Source organism: Cyanistes caeruleus, chromosome 2, assembly GCF_971803275.1.
Source record: "Cyanistes caeruleus chromosome 2, bCyaCae1.hap1.1, whole genome shotgun sequence".
Taxonomy (NCBI): domain Eukaryota; kingdom Metazoa; phylum Chordata; class Aves; order Passeriformes; family Paridae; genus Cyanistes; species Cyanistes caeruleus.
In genome coordinates, this window is record NC_141702.1 from 28,696,858 (window position 1) to 28,720,219 (window position 23,362).

The 23,362-nt window shown below is 36.6% G+C and overlaps 1 protein-coding gene and 1 long non-coding RNA gene across 16 annotated transcripts in view; one reads left to right on the plus strand and one right to left on the minus strand.

Moving 5' to 3' along the window:
* ADGRB3 (adhesion G protein-coupled receptor B3) overlaps window positions 1–23,362 on the plus strand; it is a 441,482-nt gene that overhangs the window by 357,069 nt on the left and 61,051 nt on the right. The gene's annotated exons all lie outside the window — the stretch shown is intronic.
* On the minus strand, window positions 2,155–9,524 carry LOC147654697 (uncharacterized). Its single transcript, XR_015282919.1, has 3 exons — window positions 9,460–9,524; window positions 4,906–5,011; window positions 2,155–4,528 (listed from the first exon to the last, which is right to left on the minus strand). It is a non-coding gene; the product is annotated as an uncharacterized LOC147654697 (long non-coding RNA).

Consider the following 23,362-nt stretch of genomic DNA (forward strand, 5'->3'; position numbering starts at 1 on the left):
AATTTTGACACTGCTTATCTTTTAAAGTAAATACAGAATAGTAATAACATTTTACTGAACTGAATGATCCAACAAGGCATTGCAGTTGTACTGCAGTGGAAGAAAAATGGTTTTGCTAGGAGTAATTGCTAGACCTTGATATCAAGACAGCATTAATGATGGACAGAAACTTTTCTTAGACTCAGTTTGTCTCTTGTAGTTATTCAGAAACTGCAGCCGATAAAATCCCTCCAGAAACAAATATGTAAGACTTAAACCTGATCAAGTGTCTGCTTCCATTCATTTCTAAAGGATTCTTCTTTTTAGAAAGAAGGTTCAGCAGTAATACCTAACACTAGTAAAAACATATTCTAGGCAGGTTTTTAAATGCTAATGAGAAGACTCAATTGTAGTCCATGAATACCTAAAGAATGCATCTGTCCTTGTTAAATATTAGGCATTAAACAATCAAACATATCTTTTTAACTGTAGGAAATTTTCTGCTCATTGCAAATAGAAAGTATTCAAAACTTTGAGTTGTGGCATTAATCCCAGTGCACACATTTTCCCAGTAGCAAATGCAAAGCCTGAAATGAATCAGAACTAAGCCAAATTGTGTTGCCTTGCAGTTGCCATGGCTAGGAGCATGCACACAAGTTACTGATAGAGCTCATATGACACTCGTTATGCCATGATGACTTCATTATGTGTTGGAGCCTCTGGAGATCTCAGTTCATTGAAGTTTCAATATTTCAGTGGGTAGATATGATGAGCAAAGCAGAGCCAAAGAAACAAATCAGGCTGTTTTCTTTTGTCAAAGGAGCACTTTACAGAATTGCCATTCAAAATATGTGTATGTTACACTCAGTGCAACTGGACCTTGGTATCTGTCAGTGACACTCTCCTAGTATTAAATAATAATAACTCAGATGGGCTTTTCTAATCTCAGCTCTTCTCTATGTTTAAACCTGTCATCATGTGTCATCCAGAATATCTAGTTTAGGTCACTTGGATTTAGAAAGAAACTGATGAGCAGAAATCTGCTAGTGTGCTACAACAGCTTAAACTTCTGTAAGGAATTTGTCTAAATGGTATTTAAAACTAGGGAATAAGGAATGATGATTATGAATGCACATAACAAGTAGCCCTTGAGTGCAGTTCCTACCTTCCTTCTTCTCCAAACTTCTTGTTAGTCTCATATGTCATAATACTGCCCTGTGGTGGTCTGGTTCTCTCACCATGGTCTTTAGAGGCTTTTTTTTTATGTAGCTTCTAGAATATGAGAATAGATCTATAATAAAATATTACCCAGACTGCTCTAAACCTGTAAGTACCAGTTGGTTTAGAGATGCTGCTTCATGTTCAGAGGATGGCACTGATTTTAGTTGTTGGCTCTGTTGCAGGCAGAGTTATCTGATCTGTGCAGGTCACAGAACATCAGTAAGGGAATTCCCTGCAGAGGAGCAGAGAGAATACAAATAAACTTTCCAGAGGTCATTTGGCTATATCATGTCATCCAGAGTGCGATGGACATGAATACACTCTTCAAGATTTCATAGGAGACATCCCTGCTAAGAATAGAATTTAAAATGTAACATTTTATACTTGCTAATTTTACTTGCCAAGATGGATCTGAGAGATATATAGCATTAATTATTAATTATTGTTGTTGTTGATAAAAATAAACCTATCATTAAGGCTCTGGGAGTATTTCCAACATCAACAAACTTTCCATTTGATTTATTAATGGATATAAACATTTTTTCTTTTATTTTTCCCTCCGGTCAGAACCTCAACTTATTTCATACTTGCCCCTCCCATAGGAAAAAGCTTGAGTAAATGTATCAGCCTTGCACTCTTTTCTCAATGTCAGCATATTGAGATCTGCCAGCTCTCCTGTAGAAACAGAGTGAGGACCCGTTCAGCTACACTAAGACTGTTTTCTCTCCATTAATGAGGATTTTGACCAGGGAAATGTTGATTGGTACACAGAAAAAGTGGATGCTATGAAGAAGGCTGGATGTGAAACTCTTGACAGATAAAATGGAGCAAAAAAGATGCTCTGTTTCCACCCAGCAGTGAGGGTAGGGTCGCCTACAGGGAAAAGCTGTACTAGAAGCAGTAGTGCTGTGAAGGGGACAAACTTTGCTCTTATTGATTACAGTCACACAAGAGTAGAACCAAAGAATTAATTTATTTTTTTGCATTAGCAGAGGCTTCCGACCGGTCAGGAAGTGTCACCCACTGAGCACTCCACATGTAGAGCAGATTAGAGTGGTTAAATATTTAGGCCTCAAAAGCTGATATACCAGTGAGACACACAACAGAGAAGAAAGGTCACAACTTCTACTCTATAAACTTATGTGTGCAAATAACAGTATTGTGGTAAAAGCCAACATTTTGGAATTCAGGGGCTTCTACACAGGCCTTTTTCACTTGTAAAGAAGACAGCTTATAGGATAGCATCTTTACGTTCTGATCATGTAGGATTTTTCAGCATTTCAGTTTCACTATTGAACAATTTTGTGATGATGGTAAAGCACAGGAACTCGTAAGAAAGAGAGGCAGCATCCAATTAAGGTACTCAAATCTCTCTCTATCTGTCTCATCTGGACATTTCTTACAGAGGAGCCCACCACGTTCATGGACTATTGTAGGGTTTATCTGTTGCTCCAGCCTGGAATCTGTCAGAAAAAACCTCTTTAGGAATTTACAAGTTAAAAGTTGGGAATTACAAGTTACAAGGCCACATGTGTGGTCACAATGAGTTGAGTATATTTCTTACTTACCCTAAAATACTCCGTGCTCTTAGATGTTCTCTGATTTTAGTGCATTCCACATGGATAGCTCTGTGCCAGATAAAAATTCATCTCCTCCCACTGAGACACTATTTTTTTCTGCAGATAGTCTGTTAGTACATATTGTTTTAGATGAGAACTGTTTGCATCCCATATACATTGAATTTTTAATACAGGACTCGGTGAGACATAGAGCCAGGGGTTAATCATGTGGTTAGCCATGCAGTTAATGACTTAAAATAACTGAATGGATTTTATTTCCTTTAAAAGGCTAGTAATGCATTCTTTAATAAGTTATAATTTGTATATAATAAAATGCCTGGGCTCAGTCAATGATAATTTTGCTACTTAGGAACAATTTGAAGTCACACATACTCAATACAGAAGCATTTGCTTTCCATCTGAAACTGTATGGTAAACATCTATGTTTCTTTGAGTTTTATGGGACGTGTTGCATTTTGCATAATATTTTTATGGTTATTTACCTTTCAAAACAACAAAATCTATATTGGAACAGAGCTCCAAGCATTTCAGAAAAAGAATGTTTATATATGCTAATGACTTTTAATTAGAAAGAAAAATACTAGAAACTAAGATAGTGTGTTACTAGCAATACAGTTACTGTGTCTTTAATTGCATGCAGTCCCTTCCAGGCCATAGAGAGTTTGAGTGAAGAGCCAACCAACATGCTCAGTAGACAAGACGGCCAACCATTCCTCTCCTCTTGAACAGCAAGGAGAAATCCTTCTTGTGAAAACAGAGCTGTGGTACTTCTGACTCCACAGTGAAGGGAGTCACAGTAAAATTATTTTATTTCCTAGTTCATTAGTTTCCTAGTTACTTTCCTAGTGTGAAAAATTCAGGTAACTGATGACCATGGTGGTGGTGCTTCATCGACATTTGGATTTGATAAACTCAGAAGTCCAGCTCTAACAATTCTATGATATTATGATGATTGGGCAAAAGTGTATAATGTCTTTCACTGGCTGTCAGAAAGGAGGAGTGAGAATTTTTCAGCTGGACTGTCTTGGTAGGAGTCAATCACCACTTTGCACTGCCCCTGCTCTGGAGCATGGTCCTAGTTTTAAAGGCTTTTTTTAAAAATTTTAAAAATCTGCTCTGGAACACGGTCCTAGTTTTAAAGGCTTCATGTTCCATTCTTATCAACTCCTTGCAAGGAGTGTTCATAGTGACTGGAGATTTCTCCTTCAGGCCTGCATGTGGAAAAAGTAATCTGTTCTCAAATTAAAGACTAAGAAAAATTATCATTGCATAGTCTCTGATTTCATCAGTCATCCTTTATTTTTCTTTTCCTTCCTTCAGTTCTTTTATCTTCTTTCTTCATTAATTGCTTGCCTTGTTTTTATGATTTGTGGTCTTTTGGTTTTGGTCTGGCTTTTGTCATCCCTTCTGTTGTTTCATGCCAGTTCTTTGTCATCCAACATTGTGATCAAAGCCAATATTTGGGAATTCATTGACTTCTACACAGGGCTTCTCTATTTTCAAATAGAAAGACAGCTTACAGGGTATCAGCTTTCCCTTCTGATCATACAGGTTTTCTTCAGTATTTGTATTTCTCTGGAGACAATTTTTCTGATGGTAGTAATGAACTGAACTCAAAAGTATTCAAGTACAGCTACAGTATTCAAGTCTTTAGCAGCTCTGGCCAGCTGGGCATGTTTTGTTTCCAGATCATTTCTTACAGAGGAGCTCATCACATTCCTGGACAGTTGGAGACTTCAGCCTAGACACTGACAGAAGCAACTTCCTTAAGGATTTATATGCTAGAAGAAGGAAAGTTCCTTCTCTGTTCTATTTCCACCCCCTTTTTCTGCCTATTTTAATTTTCTAACTTAAGAGGCAGAGATCTTCGTATTTGCTTTGACTCTCTACTTTCTTGTCCACTTTTTCACTCAACTGTCTATCTGCTCAACAACTAATCTCTTTAAAGTAATGGCTATCCTCTTCAGTTGTTGCCTTCAAATTATAAAATTCCCTTTCTCAGCAAGGATAAGTTGAACATTTCAAGCTCAGTTATAAAAACTGAATGCAGTAGCTCTGCCTCATAGATAGAAAAATGAGAAATAAAGTGTGGTTATGAGATGTGATAGCTCAGTAAGACTCTTACAATGTGCCAGTGGGACATATATTGTGTGCAAGGAGCTCTCCATTGCAGTGCTTCTCATAAGAAATGTTTTGTTCTTCTTTCTGTTATTGAGCTATAGTTTAAAAGGCTGTGGGGAGAAGACATTATATTACTATATATACTTAATATAGAATTATAGTGTGCATTGATGTCATATATAGTATATTTTGCGTATTGTGGAATCAATTAAGGAGGCTTCCACTCAAAATTATGTAGCCCTAGCTGGGGGTTATATCCTAAGCCAGACAATCTAATGCATCACTGACATTCTTGCAGCCCCATGGCACAGAGTAGGACTGAGAAACTGCACAGGTACAAAATAACCGAATGATGTAAGAGCCTGTTCTGAAGTCCCTTCAGGGAAACATACATCCTAGCATGTGACTGTCCTGTTCATTGTGGCTTTATGCTATTATGGGAGATCACACTATATAGCATATTATTCTTTAGTAAGCTGACCATCACTATCTCCTTTGCTGTATTCATACCTTCAAGTACTGTTATGTTCTAAAGTACTCCAGGCATTCTTTGTTTAATTTATGGCCAATACTACATTTTAAAAATCAAATCTACTTTCACAAAATTGCAGGTTTTTTGGTTTTTTTTTAAATGTGTTAACAGAATGAAACTTTTTAAAGAGACAGAACTTAACTCAGTAAATAAAGAAAGAGATTGTTTACTAAACACCCACTTTCCAGGCTGGTCTTAGGCCTTTTTTTATCTCTGTGTTATCAGAGATTGAGAACACTAGACTGATTCTTAGAACAAGATGTCACTTCCATGTTTCTCTGTTTAGTAAAATCTAGCTTTAAAAAATCAGTGTTAAACTATGGACTGGTTGAAGAATATTAGTTAGAACTGGATGTTAATGTTATTAACTTATACCTGCAGCCAGTAAAGCCTTGCAAAATGGCAGAAGTGTAACAGAACTACTGGAAAACCATCACAATCAGCACACATCAGTATAAATCACTAGGTAAAGTGAAAAACTGAAAATCAATCCTGAAGTCTTATTCAACTCCTTTGTATTCCTTTCAAAATGCAAACAGACCATAAAGCCTTGTCAGGCAGTTAGTTTACAATTGCTTTGTTTCAAGAGCTCAGCAAAATGTAGCTTGAATACACCAGCAAATATATCCTTCTTCATTTTTTCTAGCTGCTTGTCAAAGAGTAATAGAATAGGTGCTGTTCTCTTAGTTTCTCTAATTCAAAATATGGGATTTATTCCCTCACAGTTCTCATTTAAGAGCAGATTTTCCATACAGTGCTTTCTAAGCTACACAATACCCCCAGATTATAATGGGGGTTGTGTAGCATGAAATCCTTCAGAGCACTGAAATTTAGCTTAAAACCCTGCAGTGCTTTGGAAATGATGACTTTATTCAGCAGTATGTTGGAGCAAGAGTGGAGAAAGGCCCAGGAGTTTCACAAATATTGCTGGGACAAGATTAAGGTGCTCCCGATAGGACCCATCCAAGGAACACCATTTTGTATTGACTATTCCTGCCAAAATAACAGCATACCATACATTTGCTATACTTCTAAAAAATGTCATAAAAACCTAATTGTGGCAGAGCCAACACAGAAGCAAAGTTTATATTTGCATTGTATTAAGTTGTTTTCCTGTCATTTTCTTTGCAATGCGTATAGCAATCCCTTTTGTTTTTTAATTCTTTTTCAGCCATCTTTTCTAACGGGACAGTTTTCTATATACTGAATTACAGTGGGTTTGAAATTAAAAGATGTAACCATATGTATAAAGCCATAGTAAGCAGGACATTGAATCAACAGATTGTGATAGTCAATAGCAGCTACAACTGAATCAGACCATAATTCTGAAGTGAGTTCTTGCCCCACCAAAGCTCTGGGACTTGTGCAAAAATTTCATTTAAGATAGGTCTTTTGTTGCAATGATTGTGACAAGGTAGAAAAAGCTAAAGTAACCATTATCACCCAGCTATGTGAACCAATTAGTTTTTAAGTCCTGGTTGATGAGCAGTAAATCAAGGTCCACAGACTTAACACCCTTAAGAAAAATCTGTATGTATGTTTCTTTTGAAAGGGCAAATATTTTGTATTTCCATTATTCTTTAAAAAAAGTTATTATATCTTTATTTTAAATTTTTAGAGAATATTCAGTGCATCTCTTGAAAATACACAGTTCCAGGGCAGTTTGGAATAAATTCTAAAAAAACAAAAATTCCATTAAATCCTATGGAACATTTCATTGTGTATGTATATGTGTCTACATGTGTGCCTGTGTACGCTGGTATGTGCAGGATTTTCCAAATAGGAATCTATCTTTACATTTATTTTTTATTTTAATACACAACTTCCTTTGATTATGATGGGATCTTCAAGTGTGTATGAGAGTAGAATACAATTCATTAGTGACTAGATAAAACAGGCACAGAATCCTAAAGTCAGAATGCAATATTGATGCATTTCCAATATGAGCAAATGATGAAAACAAAGAAAATGGGCCAGATGCATATAACCAATTCACAAAAATATCTGAACACAGGGATATGGGGAACCTACAATATATGCTGAATCAAAAGGTAATATGCTTTATTTTGCTTTTTTCCTTTGTTTGAAGATATGTTTGAAAATTATTAAAATTACTATTTTGTTTTGAAATCAAACCAAGAAAAAAATAAAATTTGTTTAATATTGCAATATTCTAATGCATATGAATGCATAATATCATTTATATATTCCTTCAGTCTCATAAGAGGTTAGTATCAACCAAATAAACTCATTTAATAATAAGCCTTCCTTAATTCAGAAATATTTCAGAGTTCAAAATAATGTTTAGACTTTTAATGAGGATGATAGTGGCAAATGAAGTTTTTACTCTAACAGCATATTGGATATCTACATATTTGACACCTGGTTCTATACATCATGTGTTTTCCTATATCATTTGTCTCACATTCATGGAATTTTTTGCTAGAAGAATCAGTAATTTTTATGGCAATAAGAAACGGTGAACATGTTACAGATCCAGAGGCAAGAAGCTTGAATCTTCTTGTGATCTTATTTTGCACAGTGAGGCAGTTGCTTTTCAGTGATCTGAGAATCAAATCATGACATTATATCCAGATGAATTTATTACTCTTTCTATTAAGTTTTTTCTGTGAGCAATCACAATACTGACAAGGTTGCCATAGTCACATTTTTAAGTAACTAGTGGGGCTGATTTGCCTAAAGGCTCCCAGGGGACAATGGGTGTTCCAATCCTTTCACAAAAAGAAAGGACAAGTTGGGCTCTCATAAGTGACTGTGCCACTTTATGCCTCTAGATTCTTCCATCTCAGCAGGAGAAACATTAGTATAGATTTGCAGTCTAATATTGAACTGATTTAAGTTTACAGCTTTTTGTTACTGCTCTTGCCATGTATAAGCACTAGTTCATGTAACAGGACTTTAGCCTGGTTTTCAGAACCTTCTCTGACTTTAGGGTAGAAAGAATTGATTTATTTATTAATTTAACTAGAGAGTTTAGGTTGGTATCTAGAATTTAACTTGGGTTTTCTTAATAAGATAGTATTCATAATTTACTCTTTTCTTGAAAATACCAATATGCAAGCACACTAGTCATGAAATCTACTTATGTTGTGTCAGCATAACTTATAGTAGCAAGAGATACCACATATGCATAGATGATGGGATTTAAAATTGTTTGTATTTTAAGAATTAAGCACATTCCACAGGGTATATTCCTAATGATATGTGTGAAATATTCAAACTTCAGTAGTCTAGACTAAATGAAGTTAACGAAAATTCTGTGCCAACTCTAGTAGCTTCATGGTTTTGCCCTTTCTGGAAGGACTGAAACTGCATTATATTTGGAAATTAAATCCAGACACCTTTAATTATTTTTTTTTAAGAATATATTTTTTGATATCTCAAGATTTCCAAGTTACAATTTCAGACTTGCTCCAAAATGTACCCCCTCTGTGGAGTTGAACTGCTCAGCATTTTGCTTGCCTCCAAACCCATGTAAGATGAAGAAACCTGATATTCCCCCAAGCACCAGCTCTGAAGCGCTCCACCTGTTCTGTGTTCTGCGACCACACCAAAACTATAGTGACAGAGCAAACCTCCAACAAAAAATACCCAGTGCTGCATTTTTTTTTTCTCTCTGAAAGCTATGCTCTTGGTAAATGGATAAATTCATATGTTCCCGCTGTCAGGTTTTGTACTACCGGTATTCATGTTAAAATATGGTTAGGAGACTCCTTCTTTTCTAAAACCAGTAGAAGGTAAAACTCAGGGCTAATTTATACAAAGCAGCATCTGTGGAATTCAAATGCTAACTTGAGATAATTTAAATTTTTAAAACTGTTTTTCCCTTCTGCTCCTGTGTGAAACCAAACTGCCTGTCAGTAACACCTTCTTAAACAAGGATTATAACATACCAAGCATTTATGCATGAAAGTGTTGATATTAATTATCTTTCCATAACAGGAATGTGCTGTTTGTTGATTGTAAGAGGATGAAATCATATTTTGAGAGAGTTTTCAGTCTTACCTGAATACATATCAGCTACACTCCTTCAGCAGTAGTTAGGCTGGTCCTTGGTCAAAGATTTGTACAAAGCCCCACTGCTCCCAGTGATGGAGTGCTGCACCCAGGGATGCTTTGGGATTGGTGCACAGCACTGCTCCCTGCCGCATGGAGGAACTAACTGCATGTACCCCGTTTTTCACGCCTCATCTGTGTGCTCATCAGTGTTATTTTCTAACACTGATTTCTATACGAATTTTTAACAATATATGACCTTTGAAATGGTACATTTAACGTATATGTTAATTTGTTTAGATTCTTAACCACAGTGTCAAGTTTCATTTAAATGAAAAAGAAACCAAGCTGAGAAAGCTGTTGACGTTCAGATTCTTCCTAAATTTTTGCCATTGCTATCTTTCTTTTGTGATGTACTTATGATATACTCTGAGATAAAGAACTATACTTGCAAAATGTGAACTTTCACAGTTTGTTTTAAGCCAGAGCTTCTATAGATTTCCAATCACATAAATAGTTGAGAAGTATCATTATATTCATGGAAAGATAAATCTTGGCTACAGACTATACAATTAAGCAAATGAAAGCTGTTAGCCTTATTTAGCCTTATTTTCATATATCACATAGCATGAAAGGCAACATTTTTTTCATTTTTGTATGGTCTCACACCCATTTCAGGGTTGCAGGCAAGAATATAGCAGATTTTGAGAAGTGTAATGGATTTATTACATTTAATGAGCATGCAATATATGGTTCATCAGCCTTGGCTGACATTTTGAAATTAGGCTTCCAGCAGTGAAATCTTGTCAGGGATAGGTTTTAGATTACTCAAGCTTTCAGGATTAGAGCTTTTCGTACATAATGTCAAGTACAATCGTCTGTTAAATGCTAAATGAGCATACCATTGTTAATGCAGTAGCAGCACAGAGAATAGACTCTAGAGAGTTTAACTTTTTGCTGACTCTGAACTTTATTATGAACCTTACTCACAGTATGAGTTCTTGAATGTGTGAAGACATAGAGGAGAAAGATTTCTGTAGAGTTTTTAAAAGCGTATTTTAAACTGTTTGTGGTGTACATTACATTAGAACAAGCTATTTAATTATCAAAACCCCAAAATATTACTTTTATTTAAATTTCTGCCAGATTGTTTGCCATATGTAAATATCCCCTTTATATAGTAGAAATATGTTTCTACATAAGTGAACTCTTACTATACTCTTTAAAAATATGACTTTTTAATTCTTTTGCCGTGCATAGGATTTTAAATTATGACCAACCTGAAAAATAACTATATATTTTAGAGTAACAGACATATATAAATAAAATGGCATGTGCATAATATTTTCTCATGTTATGCACATAATTTGTACTGAGTTAATTCAATATCTTTTGTATCTCTTAAGCAGTATTTGAGTCAGCTATGTTATCTCAGGCCCAGATTTGCAGAAAGAATGTAGGTGTTAATTCAGTAATATGGAAGTTTAGTCAGAAAAGCCATAGAAGTTAATGCCATCTGTGCCCTTACATAAGATGGCTAGACTCCACTGCTCAAAGAGTATAAATTGCTGGGAGTCCTGAAAAAATGTGTGCACAGATATCAGTGTGCTGAGTCAGCAATGTCTAAACTGGAAAATGAGAAAGCATTGAGGAGAGGTTTGCAGGTCACCACTGCAAGCTTAGCACTTCTATTTGCTCTAAAATCATGAAAAGCCCTTTCCAAGTTCAGGTCAGTCCTCCCACTTTGTGGGGGGAGCAAGACACACATGTTTATTTCTGTCCCTGGATCTCATCTTGCCTTGTCACGACTGTGTGCAAGTCTTGAGTTCTAATTAGGCAAAATGTGATTTTTCAACCTAACCAGTCATTTTTAATTTAATTGGTAACTCCACCAACCTGCCACCAATAATTTATTATCTTTCTTATTTAATTGATTAATTCCTCAGTACAGTAGAAAATAATTGATGGTTTAAGTGGTTTGCTACCGTTTAATATTTCTTATTTGGAAGGTAAATATCCCCAGAATCTACCACTGGGCGACTGTTATCCTGTGATAACATTTTAATCCACTGAAATCTTTTAATTACCTTGACTCTTTGTGTTTGATCTCACCAAGTACCAACCAATGCAAATTTTTTTTTTTCTGTTTTTTGCACCTTTCGGTGACAACATATTTTCAGCAATACACATCTTTTACTTTTGTATGTATGATCACTGTTTTTTAAAATGGAGTTTTAAAATTTCTGTTCTTTAAAATGGAATTTAAAAATACGCATTTTTAGTACTGTGAGTGTCTCATGAGACAAGGCCATAAGGCACTGAGCCAAGTAGATTATTGGAGCAAGCAGACTAAATTCCATTGACTTTGCCAGCATCCGGCCAATTTATGGTAGTGTCAGATTTGGTTTGTATCATTTCATCTGACAAAGACAATCCCATCAGTCTGCATACTTTGGTTTTGATTTAACATTTTAGGTTAGTAACTAACCATGGCTGCTCCTGCTGGGTTTTTTGTTTTGGTTTGGTTTGATTTTTTTCTGGAGTGGTACACTCCTCTATCATCAAGCTGCAGAGCTGGCAAGGCTATGTCTAGCAGCCCATATAGGATGATTTCAATATGATCTTCTCAGCCCAGTGTGGTATTATTTCAGTAGCTTAAGGCTAATCTCAGAGCCAACAGCTGGACCAGATGAGAATATAGGAATAAGAAAAAGGGGACATTGTTCTGCACTCCTCCCCTGCCCCTGCCCCTGCCCCATAGTGACCAAGGGCACCTGGTGGGACCCATAGCCCTGTGTCATACACCAAATCACAGGATGTTCCAACAACAGTCATGTATAGACCAGCACCAAACTTACTGTAGGGGAAATACTCGGGTAGGTGTGTGTGTGTTTGTGTGTGTGTGCTTGTGTGTGTGTGGGTGTATGTGTGGATGTAGGTGTGGGTGTGTGTGTGGGTGTGCAGCTCTTGCATTTGTTCCTGAACTGTGCTCTGTACCTTATCATCACACATGAAGACCTGTCCTGGAACATCTGAGATTTACTAACTACATGCATAATAAAGGCTACTAAATACTCACAGAAGTCTAGTAATCAGAATTAAAACACAGTGCTGGATTTCCACTGATGTGAAATAAGCTCACTCCACTGACTTCAAAGCAGATACACAGACTGAGGCCAGACTGGTCTGTGATTCTGAAAGCAAAATGATGTCCTGAAAAAGAGAGAAAACACACACTAGTTTTCCACCTTTTGTGAAAGAATGTGGGGAAATGGTTATGAAGTGTGTAATTACAGAAGGATGCAGAGGGCATTGTCAGGGTATTGTGTTGGCCATAAAATTAAAACCACTGGTCATATTCTGAAAATATAAGAACAAGCAGAGCAATAGAAGCGTGCAGGTGCAAACAGCACACAACTCATTAACACGCAGGACCATTCTTGTCATCTTCTTTGGAGTTTGAGTTTTGAACAAATGATAGTGCATTTTAAGGTAGTTATTGACTTTTTAGTGCCTCTTAGTATTGATGGAAACCTCTGAGTTGAAGCTTAGAGAAGACATTTAACCTATTTGGAGAATGTAATTTAAAATCTTTAAAAAATAAAAAAATATATTAAAGGCAGTGATAATTTTAGATTCTGAACAGAAGGTCCTTAAGGTCTCAACACAGACTTTTCTGGATCAGAATTCATCCATTACTGGAAATCCGTATTAGCGCAAAATTAATCAGAAATGAACAATGAACTTCAGCTCATTCCATCTCCTTTTCTTTGGCTGCATTCTCAGATATCTGAGAAAAATTGCTTTTCCTCCCACCTTTGCAGAGAGCTATCAAGTTCCCTTCCAAGGTGAGCCAGCAAGGCTCGGTTAGTATCTCAGATACTAACATACTCAGGAGTCACAGCAGAATGAAATAGTCACCCTATTGCAAGAGCAATTAACAAGAAAAGTTGCACTAAAAATTTGGTTTAAGTCATTAAAGTTCATAGAAGAAAAGTAAAACTAGCAAACCATCTTATGTAGCACAGTATTATATCTCCTGTTTTATATTTCTACATTGATTTCAAGTTTTTCTGCACTCGAAGTTGATCAGTAAAAATATCAATCATGGTGTTCTTTGAGGTTTCCAATATCCTTTCCAGGTATAAAAATAATGAAGATTAAAACATTCTGACATTTAAAGGGGGAAACTCTGAAAGGATCTGTTTCTCAAAATCAAAATTATTCAGTTACTGCCAGAATATTTTCCATAAATGTCAAGTTTATTCTAAAATATCTCGAAGACAAGTCTGAGCGTAAACTACTGAAACTGTAAGAAGGATATTGCTTTACTTCAAACCTTCACAGCTGTTTACAACTAAATCAGATCAATGGCAGCATGTTCCTTTCAGGACGGTCTCAAGTATCTTTTACACGTCTTTAAAGTTTTACTGAGTCTCCAGCAACTGATTAAGATTACACTTCTGCATTTATTTGCATTCATCCCTTCTAGCATATAGGCTAACACAATAATGGAGAAAAGTTATTAATTTTTACCTGACTAACTGAGAAAAATGGAAGACCTGAACATAGCAAAGTCACCAGATACCATAATATTTCAGAATGGATGTGTGTAATGACAGATGTCATTATCCACCTCTGTACAGGCAGCAGGGTTTCTCAGTTTTCCTGATTCAGTATTACAATGGCAGGAGATGCCTTCCTTTTCCATCCCATCAAGCACAGTTTGAACATGATGCAACAAACATGACTTTAGTACATCACTAATTTATTTCACTCAGATTTTTTCCCACCTTCATCTTTGTTAAGTCAAACAGGGGAAACTCATTTAGTGACCTGTCCTGATGAGTAGAGAGACACCATACAAAGCCTTGTAGAAATGTATTTTTAGTGATTTACTGATTTATTGCTAGTATATGTTCTGCTACTTTGCTGCAATAAAGTACCTTTTCAAGTTTCATTCTAAAAATACCCATTTTCAGTCTTCCCCACTGAGAAAAGACCCCTGTGTGAAATATTCCCTGAAGAAACATAGCTGCAGGCTGTGGATAAGGCCACAATCTTGGCAGAGGAAGAGCAGTTTGAGAGAACTTGCCCCATAGAGCCTCCAGGGAAGAGGGAGCCTCCTCAAACCCAAAGGCAATAAGATTGCCCATTCTAGCACTAGAGTACCTAGGACCACTAGCTTTTTTAAGCTGCTGGCTAAGTCTGCTGGTAAATGAAGTTTTGCAACTCCTCCCTGTTACACCTGCACCATTTGTGGTGTCTTGTTTTAAGGGAAGAATGCATAGCAAGCTACTGGTAGTCTATGAGCTACACGCAATTACACTCCATCAACTGCTGATAAATTTTTTACAGCCACTCTCTCTGTCTCAATTTTTCTCTTTGATCGACTGGTAAAGGAGACTTACTGCAACAGAAGCATATTGAGCCTTGCAAAGTACACTGTGTAGCAAATCTCTCTTAATGTACAACAGGCACTGGCAGTTTCTTGAAGCCTTAAGTTTTTTTTTCTTCAAAATTAACTTATTGTACATTATATAGTTTAATGATGAGATCCCACTATCAGCTTGGCTGTGTTTTTTTCATATACCAAACTCATCCTTTCCAAAGTAGAGGATGACAGTTTATTTTCATATACTTATAAACTAATGACACTCGGAGAGAAACATCTGCCAATACTGGGAATATTGTGTTCTCTCTCATACCTACAAATCCCGGCTTACAACATTCTTTGTCCTTATCTTGACAATATTGTACAAGCTTTTCCATTTCAAGAATCAGACTTGTAGTCTTCTCTCTGCTTGCCCACACATGATGTGCAAGTGATATCCTTTGTATCTCTGTCATTACAAAAATTCACATCTTTCACATAAGTAACATTTAAGTAAAATCTCATAAACTCTTTTGAAAATTAAGACATAAAAAGATCTTCCAGGCTGGTCTTACTAGCTCAGGTTTCATCTGGTGAAGGAAAAGTAAGCCTCATTGCTCACCATTTTATAAAGACTAAAGAGTGAATGTGAGTTTTCTCAGAGGGAAGGAGGCAGCAAAATTTTTGTTCTTTACACTTGCAAAAGACATAATCAGTTAATATTTTAATGACTTGATCATAGCTGCCCCTGAAGTTCTGTAATGTTAAGTACTTCTAAGATTCATCAGTTGAATGGTAGGACTAGCTGACGGACCTTACAGCACAAAACCCAAAATTTAACATGTGAAATATTATTTATCCTTCTTATTCAAGTCTGAACACTGTTTCCCCACCTTCTTTATGGAAAGTAAAACAAGAGGTTTCAACCTATTCATGTTTACTTGGCTGAGTTGCTGTACAGAGAGCATGATATGATGCATTAATTTTTTTCACTTCTCATTTACCCATTTATCTTATAGAATATGACTTACATAATTTCCTGAAGACCTCATTACAAAATGTTATATAGACTGTTGTATAAAAAAACCCGACTCAGATCAATAAAGAAACTTTTTTTTGAGCATTTTTAAGAAATAAGCTATACTTTTCTTACATTTTTAAGACCAAGAAGCCCTTTAAGTATTTCATTATAATTCCATATAACTAAAGATTTCAACAAGGACAGCTTTTGTAAAAAACATTAAAATCTGATTCTTGTATTTGTATAGATTTATCAATTAAACTGCTCAAACAGAGTGAGGAGCAACTTAACCTCAGAACTGCATAATTAATTCATTAGACAGAAGTGCATTTGTATCTGTGAAGTTTTCTAGTATCTTATGCAAGTTCTCTAACTATGAAGCAAGGTCAGGGCTCCATTATACTTTCTTCCTGTTTTTGATCAATGTAAGCACATCACATGTATTAGCACTTGAGCCACAAGGCAAGCCAGAAAACCAAAACCAGATGAATAAAAGTGGTCTAAATTCCTAACTAAGCAGCAAGGTTATCATAATAATTGAAAGAAGCATAATATGGCATGATCCCAGAATCACAGAATACACTGATTTGGAAGGGACCCACAAGGTTCATTGACTCCAGCTTCTGGCCCTGCACAGGACACTTCCCAGGAGTTACACCCTGTGCCTGAGAGCATTGTCCAAGTACATCTTGAACTCTGTCAGGCTGGTGCTGTGACCACTTCCCTGAGGAGCCTATTCAGTGCCCAACCACCCTCTGGGCGAAGAACCTTTCTCTGAAATCTAACCTAAATCTCCCCTGATAAAACTTCAGGCCATTCCATTGGGTCTTGACATTGGTCACCATAAAGAAGAGATCAGTGCCTGCTTCTTCTCTTCTGTTCACAAGGAAGTTGTAACTGCAGTGAGGTCTCCTCTCAGTTTCCTCTTCTCCAGGCTGAACAGAGCAAGTGACCTCAGTCACTCCTCCTATAGCATCTTCAAGGCCCTTCACCATCTTCATTGACATCCTTTGGACACTCTTTAACAGTTTAATCTCTCTCTCTCGTATTGTGGCACCCAAAACTGCCCCCAGCACTCGAGGTGAGGCTGCCCCAGGGCAGACTAGAGGAGGACAATTGCATGGAAAAAAGCCAGAGCACCCCTTGCCTGGCTGGCCATGCTGTGACTGATGCCCCCCAGGACAGTTGGCTCCTCCTGGCTCATTTTCAACTTGCCATCAACCAGGTCCCTTTCTCTGGCACTGTTTTCCAGCATCTCATTCCCCAGTCTGTCCACACATCAAGGGTTGCTCTGGCTCAGGCACAGAATCTGGCACTTTTCCTTGTTGAACTTCACATGGCTGGTGGTTGCCCAGCCCTCTGATTTTCCAAAGGAGTTGACAGTTCCTATTCAGTGAGACTGCAGGAGAGGCACTCAAGCATTTCAAGTCAAAGTGGAGAAGATGATGTAAAGTGGGTGAACCATTAATACAGAAAGAGTACCAACACATTGACTAGGTGTCATGGCACCCAGGACAATGATGTTATCCATCATTGATGAAATCTGGTTTCTGGAGAAAATACAATAACGCACATAGAATGAATAGGAGCTAGCAGCAGAATTTGCAAACCTTAGGCTTTTTTGGTCAGAATTCTGGAATGACAGGGTATTGTCCTTCTTTAATGATTACAAACAGAATTGTTTATGGCCACATCTATATGGTAAAATATAAGAATTTTTTGTATAGGACATAAATTGCAAATCCATCTTTCCAGAATGAAGCTTTAGATAAATACATCCATTTTTTTTTATTTTTTTTTTCCCTGTATCCCTCACTGATTAAAAACCTGAGATTTCCATAAGGAATACTAAGGGTTGTTTTTTTATGACATAGAATTATGTCAGGGGAAAATGAGGCTAAAAGAACTATAGAAGAGGGAAGGAGAATGTCAGTATCGAAGAGTCTGTTGAGGAGATTGATAGCTGTAACAGAAATAAAGGAAAGAATAGAACAACAATAGTTAAATAAAACCTAAAAAGATTAAAGTAAAAATAATTTAAAATACAGCAAAAAAAAAAAAGTTCAATTAAAAAGTTAATGTTGATGTAAAAGGCACATAGAATTATATTATCACTTTAAATTGTTATTAAACCAGACATCAATTTTTACTGTCTTTAAGGCAAGTCTGTAGTTTTCTATATGCAGTGGAGAATAGAGAATATAAAATTCTAGACATAAGAGATACAAATATGAAGTGCGGAAGCAGTGAAATTCTGTTTGCATAAAATAGCCAGTACCAATAACAATAATAGTTGGTCAGTGTACCTTTTAGTGTCAAGTAAGCCATCTTGCCCCTTGTTTGTAATAAATAGGATGCTTTCCATTACTGTACAGTAAACATTTGTATCAACAGAGAACAATATGATTTGAAACGTGAAGCCACTAGCTAGACCAGCAAAACCAACTAATGTAGAATAGGAGGAAACAATGTTCCTGTTTTTCTTCTGTAACAGCCATCATCCATCCACCAGTATCAGAAATAAGTTTGTAGCAAATAAAAAGTAACACCCACACCTTTGCACACACCCTCTAGAAAGAAGGGGATTTACCTGTGTAATACAGGAGAGGTTTTCAAAAGGGAAGACCAAATTACCGCTCGTGCATCTAGAGGTGCATCAGTGAAAAGTTCAGCCTCTAGATGCAGACTTGGTCTTCTCATCTCTTGCTCAGTCCCTTGCTTTTTTGTGAGCTGATACTGATACTGACCATCCATTTCAAATGTAGAGAACAGTTTTCAAACAAGGAGAGTACTACAGAGTTTAAGACCCTTTTACACACAACACTTTACATAAGGCTTTAATAGCAGTTCTTCAGTTATGTGTTTGACACCATGTTATCCATTATTTTGCACCTAGGATAACTTTACCAGTGTTGGTTCATCAGCTGCACAAACAGTGTTTATTTTTGAATATTGATGCTTCTGTCATTGTCTGTGGAATGTAAATGCAAATACACGACTGAAAGGTTTTTTTATATTAGATGAACTAAATTTTTCCTGCTTTCATAGAATTTTTTGCTTCATCTACAATGACTAAAAAGAATAATTTATCCCTAATATTTTAGTAGGAAAGGAGAAAGTGTTTTTGCATAATATTCCAGTTTAATTGCTCTGCACTACTACCTTAATACATCTTGCATAGCATCAGCATTTATGAAGGGCAATGAAATGAAAGAATCTGGACAGTGAAGTTTGCTGTATTCCAAATCCCTATTTAATTCTGCAGTAATCTCACACAATAGTGTAGGGATGAAAGAAAGGTCTTGTTTACAAAATGTGGATCTGCCACATACATTGTGGATATCCAAGACATTTTAGTTGAAAGTGCTACACTATGAAAAATTTGAGTTATTTAGAAGAATGAAATAAAAGGCTTGGCTGTTCATTGCCAAGGACTCCACATAACCATTTACTGTTCAAAATGGGTCTCGGTGACACAAAATGAGAACAACAGTGTTCCTGCTTCTAACTCATATTAAGCCTAAGAAAAAAAATTATATATATATATATATATATATATAGGTATAGGTATATAAATACAGAGGCATTTAGTGCTTATTCCTAAAGAGAAAGGACAAGTACAAAGATGTGCAATGGCTAGAGGAGTTCAAGTAGTAGAAACTTCGAAAAGATTACAGCTGTAGTTGAACCACACACAGGTAATTCAAAGTCAAGGTAAGGTAAGAAGTACAAATGTTATTATTGCTGAATGTGGAAAAATTGAAAAGAATATGTCTTTTACTATAAAAACTATCTATTAAGTATGGAAGTGAAATATATTTACTAATATAAATGTTAAGTATATAAGTGAAATAAAAATAAATATATATACATATAAAGCATGTATCTGGAAGAGGACAAAGCAAGCTGTCTGTTTTTATAACATTTTCCATGAAGATATTAGTGATAATTAGTAAAAGCATTACTTTGGTCTTTGCCTTAAAGTTCCCCAAAATCCTCTGACTTAAAGAAAAGTATGTAGTTCTCATAATTCACTCTCTGAGAGTTTCACATTCATCTCTGTATTTGTCCTTATAGTACTTTTGGAGGGAAATGTTATTTTTCTCACTTCACAAATGCAGGGGGAGAGAGGGGCTATCAGTAATATTTCATATAATAAGTACCCAGGCATGTTGGAGCAAAAAGAAATGATAGAAAACTTTCTGAAGATTTCAGTTTCTAAATTAAGCCTTGAGGCAGTAGGAGAAACATTAATCAAATGTTTTCAGAAAGAGAAAATAAGATCCATGTTTTGTTACAAGGGTTTCTGAGACTTTGGCTTTGTCTATACATCTGCAATTAATTAAATGAGCCAGGAACTCTTCTCTGGCTCTGAGGGTAATCCATAAAAGTGCTTGCCTTCCAGAAGAAGCAAGGTGTATCCATGCAGCCTTTTGGCCTGTGCTGTCCAGTGGAGTGTGATGAGTATCGCACAGAGTGGTATTGCTTGGCAGAGACCATGGCAAAGATCATGCCAGCACTCCAGAGTATTGGTAGTCACCTGCCAGGTACTGGAACCCATAGCCTATCCCTCCTTAGCTTGTTAGTCTAGTCATGGTCTGCATTTTGGAAATATTGACTTGATCTTTGTGCATATCTTGAAATCTTGAAGTCTTGAAACTGTTATCAAGTTGGAATATCTAGCAAAGTCACTGCTACAGGAATTTTCCTATGTTCTTCTTAGGAAAAACAAACCAAAACAAACAAAACCTCAAATGAAAAAACAAGTCCAAAAGCAAAGTCTAAAATAAAACCACTAAAAACTCTCTACACCCCTTGCCAAAGAGTTTTCTAGAGTCTGACAAGGTATATTTTTTTTGTTCGCTTCTTTCCATCATCTTAATCTCTGAGTGTCTGAACTCAATCAGAACAAGCTACCATATAGGTTATTGTTCTTAGTCACGGACTCTGCTTGTATCCTGGTGTCACTCAAATTTTGGAAGAGATCTCTTTCTGAAGTACAATATAGATTAGATAGTGCTGTCTCTTCAATATTTGGCCATCAGTTGTGTGCAATCAATTCAGTCTTTCCAAAACAACAGTAAGTTTGTTAAATGCTGACTTCACTAATACTTCCCTCTTTGGCAGAATTTGGCAGGTTTCTTGCAAGTCTAGTCCATTAGTTATTCATCTCTTAATCTGCTGAAATTAACTGTCAGATACTGGGATTGTTTCCAAGACAAGGTCAATGTAGACCTGAAAATCTTTCTTTAAAGCCTTTTCTTCTTGTGTTGGTAGCTGTTTAATTTAAGCAGTCGATAGTGGCCACTGTCATAAATGTTTTTGCCTTTGCATTCAGTGCTAAAAAAAAACAGTCAAAAACTTGAAGTCTGATGTAGAAGGTCATGCAAAAATTTTGAACCAGAGAATTCCACTGAGTGTTCATTTTTTTTTTCATTATGATGCAATAGAAAAAAAAAAAAAAAAAAAAAAATACTGCTAGTATTTCCTTTTCCACTCCAGGTTATCAGTCATTTTCTGTAAAGACTTTTCACATGGCCATAACTCTTGACTGGTCTTCTTCCAACTGCTTTGTCTATGTGTTTGTCTATGGCATGGTGATTACAAGGTGCTGTACACAGAATTGCTGTTGTTATAGAAAAATGCTGTAAAAAATATAGTCTTAGAATGGTTCTTTTATTTCATATTTTTCGGTAACTTTAAAAAGTCATGTGTGTGACTCTATAAATGTAAGAATTAAAAATATTTTTTAAAAGTTTCTCCCTTTATTCATCATATCCGGGTACCATCTTATATGAGAAACACTTTTGATAGTGAATTTTTATCTAAAATTGTCTAAATTTCCTATTTATCTATGTCACACGAATTTCCAATTCATATTTCCAGTCAGAGAGATGCCCATTTTTTTGGACCTCAACTCTGTATTTACTAATGTACTATATTTTTTAAACATCTCTGCTGTAAATGCACATATTCTGGTCATATATTTGGATATTTAGAACTACAGATGGGCCACAACTGCTTACAGAGAATGGATAAGCACTAGAAATTAGACTGTCTGAATGATCATTCTAGAGGTGCTCAGGTGCTGAAGGTCTGTGACCAACACCCATTACACACACAGCTTCCTGATAAGGGTTTTCCTGCAGGTGCACAGCAGTTCTTTACCTGAGTGGATTTGTCAGGAACCTACACTAACATTTGACTGTGGGAACACTTTAGTCACTGACATTCAATTTAATGCCCAGTGAGCTACAGACAGCAAATGGTTTTGTCTGCGTGTCCTCATAAGTGCATAACTTCCCTAATGGGCTTCAGTTAATTCTTCACAGTTGTGACTTTCTCTTTTCCTCACTATTGCCTGATAAAATCCCTCTTTTGCTGCTAACATGTAAACTGTGTTGCTATTTTTTAAGGCTTTGTGAGACCTCACTTTTCCTGGTGTGAGATCTGGGTCTAAATAAAGCTGTGCTGGCAAACTAGCATCTCTGATGCTATCAGCTATCTAGTCTTTTATTAGTGTCTGCTTTTAACATTCTGTTTCTGCAGGGTTCAGCAAGACTGAACTGCAGTAGCTAAAACCTGTTTCTTTTTTTTTCCCCTCTTTTACTCCTGGAACCCTCCAATAGATTTGGCATTATCAAATCTTCTTTTTCCTAGCTTATTAATATGAAAAGCCCCTTGTATTTTGTTGTGTCCTTTTCTTCCATTGACTCTCTGGGGAGGGACATAGAGGGTCTTCAGCAGTGTTACTTGTGTCATGGATCAGAGCATTTGCCTCATATTGCCAATTATGTCACAAGCCCCTGATCCTGCTGGAGTCTCTAGACAGAGCAAGGCCCTCACAATAGCCTTTATCACACAAATGTTTGTAATCTTGGCTTCATTACTGCAGGGAGGTGGAGCTGAGCTTCTTTCATAAGTTTCCTCTTTTCCTGTTAATTCACCATTGCTCCAGTGTTGCAAGGTTTCTTTATCTTTATTCCTCCTTTGGACAGCATGCTTCTTTCCACTCCTTGTGTCACTGTTGGTGGCCACGTGTAACAAACCTGCCTAATATATGAGCTTCAGCTGAAAAAATTCTCAGATGGGGACATTCTTTCTGCTTACTGTCTTCATCCTTCTGCAGGTTGGAGTCCTCTCTAAAAAATTGCACAGTCCACTGTGCAGTCCAATGGGCAGTCCACTGCCCAGCCCATTGTTTCATGTACTGATATAAGGACACCACTCCTTTCTAGTGGTCCAACTGAAATTTTCCAAGACCAGAAATAACAGTCAAAACAAATCTCTTTAGCAGACAGTATGGGCAACAGCTGTGGATCAGGGTGAGCTTTGCACTCAAACCCATCTGTACCTGGCAGGAGTTCTAACCCAGGCCCAGCTGTGAGGGCTTCATAAGCCTTGCAGACCTCTCTTCACCAGGCTTCAACCCCACAGGCAAAGGGGATGAAATATCTGCCAGTATTACAGCTTTGGAATCTCCTATGGTGAACAATCCCCTTGCCAGTACAAAAAGG